Source organism: Coregonus clupeaformis, unplaced genomic scaffold (genome assembly GCF_020615455.1).
Source record: "Coregonus clupeaformis isolate EN_2021a unplaced genomic scaffold, ASM2061545v1 scaf0054, whole genome shotgun sequence".
NCBI classification, from domain to species: domain Eukaryota; kingdom Metazoa; phylum Chordata; class Actinopteri; order Salmoniformes; family Salmonidae; genus Coregonus; species Coregonus clupeaformis.
In genome coordinates this window covers 806,122-815,103 of record NW_025533509.1, presented here as the reverse complement: position 1 = coordinate 815,103, position 8,982 = coordinate 806,122, and positions in this window count along the sequence as shown.

The following is an 8,982-nucleotide window of genomic DNA, read 5'->3' as shown; positions in this document are numbered from 1 at the left end:
GTCGCGTCAACCTGTAAGCCCGTTCCTCCTCCCGCACCAAGCCGGGGGTGCGGCGTCGTCAGTCAGCACAACCGTGCCTGGGTCTCGGTGCCTGGTAAGGTACCGGTCAGCTACTCCACTATGGAGCTGAAGCTAACCGCTCCTGCTAAGTCCAGTTCAGCTCCAGCCAGCGGGGCCCAGACTGGACCAGGGCGCTATGGGGTTTATTGGGGGGTGGTGGCAAGGCCGGACCAGAACACCCCCCGAGGGAGTAATACCCTCCCCCTGTTTGTTCAATTGTGCTATGTCCTTAAATACTGTCACGCCCTGGCTCTGGGACTCTATATGTTGAGCCAGGGTGTGTTCATTCTGTTGTGTTTATTTCTATGTTGGCTAAGTACTCCCAATCAGGCCTTACTTGAGTGTCAGCTGTGCGTTGGTTGTCTCTGATTGGGAGCCATATTTAAACTGTCTGTTTTCCCTTTGTGTTTGTGGGTTTTTGCATTCCGTGTTGGTCATTGTTACCGTGGACTTCTCGAGTCTTTCTTCTTTTGGTTATTGTGGTCTATTATCACTAAAATAATAAAGTTTAACCATATTCATTCATCCGCTCCCTTGGAATTCTCTATTCCTTACGCGTTCGTACAATACCCTTATCTAAACTGTTAAACTGAAGTTCAAAAGCTACTGAAAAATTGAATTAACTGCAATTTTTTTTACATTGCTACATAAAAGCAAAATAGAAATTGTTCTAAAAAATAAAATAATAATAACTCTTAATTATTCACAGCTGATTTTCATTCTACATTCGTAACTGAAGACCTACCCAGTTGTTTTCACATTTTCATGTCATTACCATCTCTCTACAAAAGAGGACATCTTTGGAATATATTTTACATAAACATGGACCCAGCCAGAGGGTCGTGTAGTGGCTTACAGAGGAGTGGAAGAGTTGCCGGGAGGGGCACGGGAGGATTATTATCTTGGTGGAAAGGCGGCTGAGGGAAGACCCAGAGTTGTAGTGTCAGATGAGATTAGGGCTACAATCATTGATCATGTTGTCAATCATGGTCTATCAATGGGATGCTGGTCTCAGAGTCACCAACTTGCATGCTCAACTGTGTCATCTATTATTAAACCTTCCAGCAAACTAACAGGCAAAGATATGCATTCTCATGTACACTACTTCTCTGAATTTACTGTAAGTTAAATCAGCAAAAGCTCTCCGAACCATTTGTGTGTCATTTTATTTCTGTTTTAGAACCCAACAGTTACCAAATGGAGGGGGAGAAGTAGGATTTGTAATTGGAAGCTTAATGTGTTACATGTCATTAGCAACAATGCCATAAAACCAGAGAAATTCAAGGAGTGTTGGCAACAATAATAATTTCAAAATGTTGAAGTGTGGGACACAACCATTGCTAGAGTCTTGACATTATATCCGGCATGAAGCAGAGGTATACACTGTTCCCCTTTGAGAAACTCTGATCATTCAAAAATCCTCCAATATGTCCCCCCTCCTCCACACACTCCACTCGCTTCCAGTTGAGGCTCGCATCTACTACAAACCATGTGCTTCCTATGAGCTGTGAGGCGAACGGCCTTACCTCTCAGCTCATCAGACCCCTACACCCACCTATGTTCATCCACCTCTACCTGCTAGCTCCCCTACCTCTCCGGAACACAATTCCTCACCCAGATCAAAGCTATTCGCTGCTCTGGCACCCCAATGGTGAACAATCCTCCTCGATCCCAGGACGCGGAGTCACTGACCACCTTCCGAACACTTAACCTACTCTTTAGAATTCCTAATTTAGTAATCCTTCTTAACCCCCTCTCCCCCCCTCTCCCACCCCCCATAAAAATAAATAAAAAAGAGGTGGTTGTCCCACTTGCTATCATAAGTTGAATCCAATTTGCCACGACTCCCAACACCATCATTAAGTTTGCCGACGTACACAACAGTGGTAAGGCCTGATCACCGACAACATACCTTGGGGTCAAGATCTGGCCGTGTGGTGCCAACAACAACCTCTCCCTCAACGTACCAAGACAAAGGGAGATGATTGTGGACTACAGGAAAAAAAAAGAGGACTGAGCACGCCCCCACATTCTCATCGCCGGGCTGTAGTGAACAGGTTGACTTCAAGTTCCTTGGTGTCCACATCACCAACAACTATCATGTCCAACACACCAAGACAGTCGTGAAGAGGGCACGACAAACCTAATTCCCCCTCAGGGAGACTAAAAAGATTTGGCATGGGTCCTCAGATCCTCAAAAAGATTCTACAGCTGCACCATCGAGAGCATCCTACTGGTTGCATCACCCCTGTATCCTCTTGCCTCCCCGCAAGGCACTACGAGGTAGTCGTACGCCCATACATCCTGCAAGCTTCCTCCATCCAGACCTCTCTACTTCAGGCGGTTGTCAGAGAAGGCCCTCAATTGTCAAAGACTCCAGCCACCCCTAGTCATAGAGCTATTTCTCTCTGCTACCTTGCACTGGAGCAAAGCGATACCCGGAGTGCCAAGTCTATCAAAAACTTCTCAACAGCTTCTACCCCCAAGCATAAACTCCTAACCTAATCACTGGCTACCCTATTTGCACTGCCCCCCCCACCCCATCCTTTTTACGCTGCTGCTACTCTGTTAAATATTTATGCATAGTCACTTTAACTCTACCCACATTACATTTACCTCAACTACCTCAACTATGTTGCCCCATCACATTACTCTACAACTACCCCCTTATATATAGCCTCCCTACTGTCACTTTATTTTACTTCTGCTCTTTTTTTCTCAACACTTTTTTTTTTGTTGTTGTTTTATTTTTACTTTTTTTTGTTTAAAATAAATGCACTGTTAGTTAAGGAGCTGTAAGTACAGCATTTTCACTATAATGTCTGCACCTGTTGTATTGGTGCATGTACCAATAAAATTTCCTTTAGATTTGATTTGATTTGATTTGATTTAAGTCGCTCTGATACGTCTGCTAATATTAAATTAAATTAATTCCATAAATTCTTTCCTGTAATACGACTGTTTTTACTATAAACAAAAAACCCACCAACACTGCACACTCAGCAGTGATTTCAGTTACATATACTGTAATGTAAACTACTGTTATAGAATAACTGTTATTTGCCCTATGATTTACAATATTTGTCATGGAGCTTGAAGCCAGGCCAACACCCCACATGTTCGTCTTTGTGGATGAGGCTGGTTTAACATGACAAACCATGCCCAGCGTGGAAGGAATGTGATTGGGAAAAAGAGCAAGTAAATGTCCCAGGCCAGAGGGTTGCCAACATCACAATGTGTGCCGCAATATCCTCTGAAGGATTGCTGTTACATAAACCTCTAATTGAGGCCATACAACACGGCGCTTCATTTCATTAATGGATGGCAGCCTCTATGGAGGGCTTTTGCCAGGTGAGGAAAGAGGGCAAGTCAGAAGAAATATGGAAACCTGGGTGATTGTATGGACATGTGCATTTCACCACTCCCATGAGTCACAAGTGGTTTGCAGCCCATCCTGGGATGGTGTCCTTTTCCTCCCACATTACTCTCCCTTCCTCAACCCCATAAATAATTATTTTCCTCATGGAGGTGGAAAGTTTATACCACCATCCACATATCAAATGTCACTCTTGGATGCAATGAATGCAGGATGCCTGATATCTCTAAGAAGATTGCTCAGGGGATATCGGCATGCAAAGAGATTCTTTCCCAGGTGTATTGCGCGAGAGCCTCCGGTGTGATGTGGATGGTACTCCTTGCTGCTCCCCAGTCCGCGCCAGCCTTTCCTGCTATTCCAGTTTCACTGTTCTACCTGCATTATCCAAACCCCCTACCTGTCCCAACCTGCTGTTTTCAACTCTTAATGATCGGCTATCAAAAGCCAACTGAGATTTATTCCTGATTATTTTACCATGCTTTCACTTATAACATTTACATTTACTTTTATACTTAATATATTTTATTACATTTACTTTTATACTTAAGTATATTTAAACCAATTTACTTTTACTCTAATATTTTACTGGGTACTTTCCTTTTACTTGAGACATTTTTCTATTAAGGTATCTTTACTTTTACTCAAGTATGGAAATTGGGTACTTTTTCCCACCACTGATTTCCATAATTGTCAACGTGATTCATATATACTGCTTGTACCTAGCAGGCCCAGTCACACACCCACCCCACACACACACACACACACACACACACACACACACACACACACACACACACACACACACACACACACACACACACACACACACACACACACATTTTCACACACACCCCACACACACACACACACACACCCCACAACACACATCTCACACAAAAACACACTCCATCTCCCAAAAACACACACACAGAGCCTGGTCGTTTCATGCTGCAGTTTTGGAGAAAGCATCGAGCGTTGCGTTAGGGCATGCTGGAGTTGGGGTCAGGGGTCATAAGCTGACCTGCTGAGGGGTCAGGGGGTCCCCGTTCAGTCTGTAATCAAGCCCCCTGCGCCTTACACCCCACCTTCACGACCCCCTCTTCCCCGTGTGCGCGAATCCTAAAGCTTCCAACCGACCCCTATCGGCCTGGGTGTCTCATCACATCACGCCCAGGCTAAACAGTAAACAGCCAAGTCCTGGCCACTGTGTTAGTATGTGTTTGTCGCGTGTGTGTGTGTGTGCTGTGTTTGTGTGTTTTATACTATGTTTAGTATACATTTATGTGGTTTTCCTGCAAAACATTCTCATTTCTTTATATCTGCCATAAAATCCCCCGCCACACTTGCCTATAACACACCCTCACAATAGAATTAACATTAACCAATTTAGTTTATACCCTCCCCTTGTGCACTGTTCCACAGGGCTGTTGAAAGCCAACCACACAGTCACTGGAGTGTGATAGTGACTCTCACTGATTGAGGTCCCCCCCTTTCTCTCTCTCTCTCTCTCTCACCTAAAAAGGCGTTCCTTTGGCTGTCCCCATAGGAACCTTTAAAAACCCTTTTGATTCCAGTTAAACCCCTTCCCTGGTTCTACATGAACCCAAAATAGTTATACCTGGAACCAGGGTTATCCTTCACCTTTTGAGCCCTTTTTTTCTAAGTTATCTCCTTTTTTCTCTCCCTCTCTCCCCCTCTCTACTCTCTCCCCCTCTTGTGTGTGTAGGAATCTCCTGAAATCCCTGGAGTTGTTACTGAGAAAAGCATTTCCAGGCACAGACACATGCTGCCAATTTGACGTTTAGTTAGTCACACCTGGCTCCCGCTCCTTTGTTGTATTTAAAATAGCATCAGATGTTTTCTCGGGCCCCGTTCGGCCGTGTTTCACTCGGAGTGAGCGACTCAACTCCTTTCTTCCCTTTTCTCCTATACTTCTGATCTTTTTCTTCCTCCAGTACCATCTCCCTCTCTCTCTCTCTCTCTCTCTCTCTCTCTCTCTCTCTCTCTCTCTCTCTCTCTCTCTCTCTCTCTGTCTCTCTCTCTTTTGTCTCTCTCCATTTGTCTCTCTCTCTCATTCTCTTTCTCTCTGTCTTTCTTTCTCTCTCCCCTCTCGCTCACTCCTCTCTTTTAATTTCTCTCTCTGTCTCTCTCTCTTTTCTCTTTCCTACACTTTCTTTCTTCTCTCTCTCTCCTCTCTCTGTCTGTCATCTGTCTGTCTCGTCTCATCTATCTATCTGTCTGTCTGTCTGTCTGTCTTTCTGTCCTGTCTGTCTCTCTCTCTCCCTCCCCCCTCCCTCCCTCTCTCTCTCTCTCTCTCTCTCTCTCTCTCTCTCTCTCTCTCTCTCTCTCTCTCTCTCTCTCTCTCTCTCTCTCTCTCCCTCTCTCTCTCTCTCTCTCTCTCTCTTTCTCCTAACATGAAGGGATGCTCACATGCAGTCATTTCTTCTTGGAGCCCTAGTCGGGCATAAAAAATGGTCCATGTTCTTGGATAGACAAGGCACTGTGATTCTATGATTTACTGATGCTGTAATTACTTTTCATTATGTTAATAAAAAGTGATCATTATTTATACACCCACTTTTTACCATCCCCAAATCAGATTTATATCTATTTGTTCTATTGTTATTTTTTAAAAATCATGACCTTTATAGCTCCTAATAATTGTTTTTTCATGAAAGTCCATTCAAGAGAGAAGTATGATATGGTCCAACATTGGGTGGCTAGGAATGGGGGATGTACTGTGTGTGTGTGTGTGTGTGTACATTAGTCTATTTTGAGTCTGTGTTTGAGCACTTGCACGTGCTTGTGTGTGTGTGTGTGTGTGTGTGTGTGTGTGTGTGTGTGTGTGTGTGCTTTGTTTGTGTTGGGTCTGGGTCTGTGTCTGAGGAATCAGGCAGCTCCAGTCTCTGTGTAGCTCCATGGGATTGGTTTCTGGGCGGACTCTGAGGCTGAGAATGTCATGTTTTCCCTCCCTGCTACCTTTGAGGTCAGCGATCAGTCACAGTATATTTCTGTGGGTGTGCTTGTGTGTGTGTGTGTGGGGGGGCAGTAGTACTTAAGCTAGGCAGAAACACCTAATTCCAGATGTCCTCATCGTCCTCCTCTCACCTTCCTCACCCAAGTTCCCCTCTGTCCCAACCAAACCAATCCTGGTCAGTCCCAAAATACCCTGTGCCAAATAGAAATACCTTCTCTTGCCTTGCCCAGCCATCTGCCTTCTAAAGCCTATCACAAAATTACCAACGTCCCTTTCATGGAATCTCACACATTCTGCATTCTGAAAATATTTACTGAAGATTCTTTTTTTATCCTGTCTACTTCGACCACTGAGGGGGAGGCTTATGGGTAAATAAACAATGTCAGGCAGTGATAGAAATGGGACTAAGTGAATAGAGGGGTGGTCCTGTGTAACTAACTGCACATGGTCTTCCATGCTCATCCTCTTGTTATCCTCCAGATAGTTATTTCTCACTCTGTCTTGACATCCACCTCATAAACATGTGGATTTCCCTACTTAATTTTTCATCTTTGTCAATTTGAGTCAGTCTTCTTTTGTTATGCCTGGGAAGGGCCCATTAGTGTAGACAGTGAGAGAAAAGAACCCAGTTATGAATGTAACAGTGACATTCTCCGGTCGAATTCAAGGCGCTCACTAGTTTCCTCAGACAAAAAGAGCCAAATCCCCACACATAAAACACGTGAATGTTTCACTCTTCTCTTTGTGGACTGCCAGTGGTTCAGACTTAACTTTAAAAGCATTCCCTTCTTTTTTACCAAGCCTTTGGCTCGTTTATGTCGCTCACCCCTTTAATCCTACCCTTTATCTTCTCAGGTTATGATCCCCGTCAATTATAAAACAATTGATATGAAAAGTCTGTCTCCACGACAAAACCCATAAATACACAAATGTGCCAATGCAGTTTTAACAGTCCAACTCTGGTGAGATAGTTCTTCTGGGCTTGTAATGTTACTATTTCACCATTACCTTAATCAAAAACTTTCGGACTGAGACAGAGGTCCACAATTTTAGGTGAACGCAACAATCTGTCTGGTATTGAGCTCACAATATCTCCCACCAGATATTCAAAGAGAAAGAAGGAATAAAACAAGAGTGAAAGAGGAGAAAAGAGGGAGGAAGGAGAAGCGGAGAGGAGGAAGAGGGGGAAGGGAGGGGGAAGAGGGGGAGGGTGAGGGGGGGAGATCCTTAGATCACTCCCATCTACTCTGTTGTTGTATCTGAATTGGCATTGCCGTAAATACTTGTGTGTGTGTGTGTGTGTGTGTGCGTGCTTGTGTGTGTGTGTTTTTAGACACACAGGAGACATGAAGCAGGAGCCATAACATCCAGTCAGAGGGATTCCCCCTGGATCCTAACCACAGAGACGGATAACTGAGGAGTATTGACGTAAACACCAGTCTAGTTGACCCTTTGATCTTTTATACCATTGCATTCTGGGTGTTAATTCTAAAAGGTAAGCACCTGGCGTGTGAGTGTACGATAGAGGAGCTATACCTTAACACTTTAAGTTCCTTAAAAAAAAAAAGTTTATTAGTACACCCATCCTTCGTCTCGGACCCCCTTTGCCTCCGGGGGCAAGCCCTACCTCTTTGGGCATGAAACGTTGCTCAATTGGTATCAAGGGACCTACCGTTGTTGCCAGGAAAACATTCCCCACACCGTTACACCACCCCCCCCCCAGCCTGTACCGTCACACCAGGCAGGATGTACCATGGACTCAAGCTGCTTACGCACCAAATCCTGACTCTGGCATCAGCATGACACAAAAACAGATTCGTCAACCAGCATTTTTTCCACTCCTCAATTGTCCAGTGTTAGTGATCTGTTCTCTTCTTCTTGTTTCAATGATAGAGTACCTGTTCGTCTGCTCAATCATTCGTACAACCGTCGGTTATGCGTTCCGATCCGTTCTGCACCCGCTGTTGTACTGCCCTTTATTTGTCTGTTTGTGCCCTTGTTAGCTTGCGCGATTCTTTCCATTCTCATTCTACCCCTCTCATCAACTACTGTCTTTCACTCATCTTTCCCATTCTACGTTCAATCGAACAGTAACTGAATGCCTCATCCTGTGTCTTTTCACATGGCAAGCCCGCCATGTACTCACTGTCTTGATACCCTTTGTAGATGGGGTTTACACCTAATAACTGTCTACTGATATATATTCCTCTCCTTCCTGTTGCTATGAATCAGAGGTCTACAGATGTAGGATCTTAATTTGAGCCAGTTTGCTACAGCAGAAAATAATCCTCACAAAGGAATTAATTATTGTATCAAATTCATATTTTGTATTTTGATAAGTGACATCAAAAATTTAAACTTCAGAACTTTTAAACCTCAATACACTACAAGTTTACATTTTCTTCATTGCATCCCAAAGCCTAGGACCGCAGGCATGGAGAGGCAGCCTTTAGTAATTATGCCCCCAGCTTCTGGAATAGCCTGCCAGAAACCTGAGGGGGGACAGGAAACTGTGACATTCTTTTGTCATTCTTTAATTTTTTATCTTATGTTTGTTGTTATAATTATT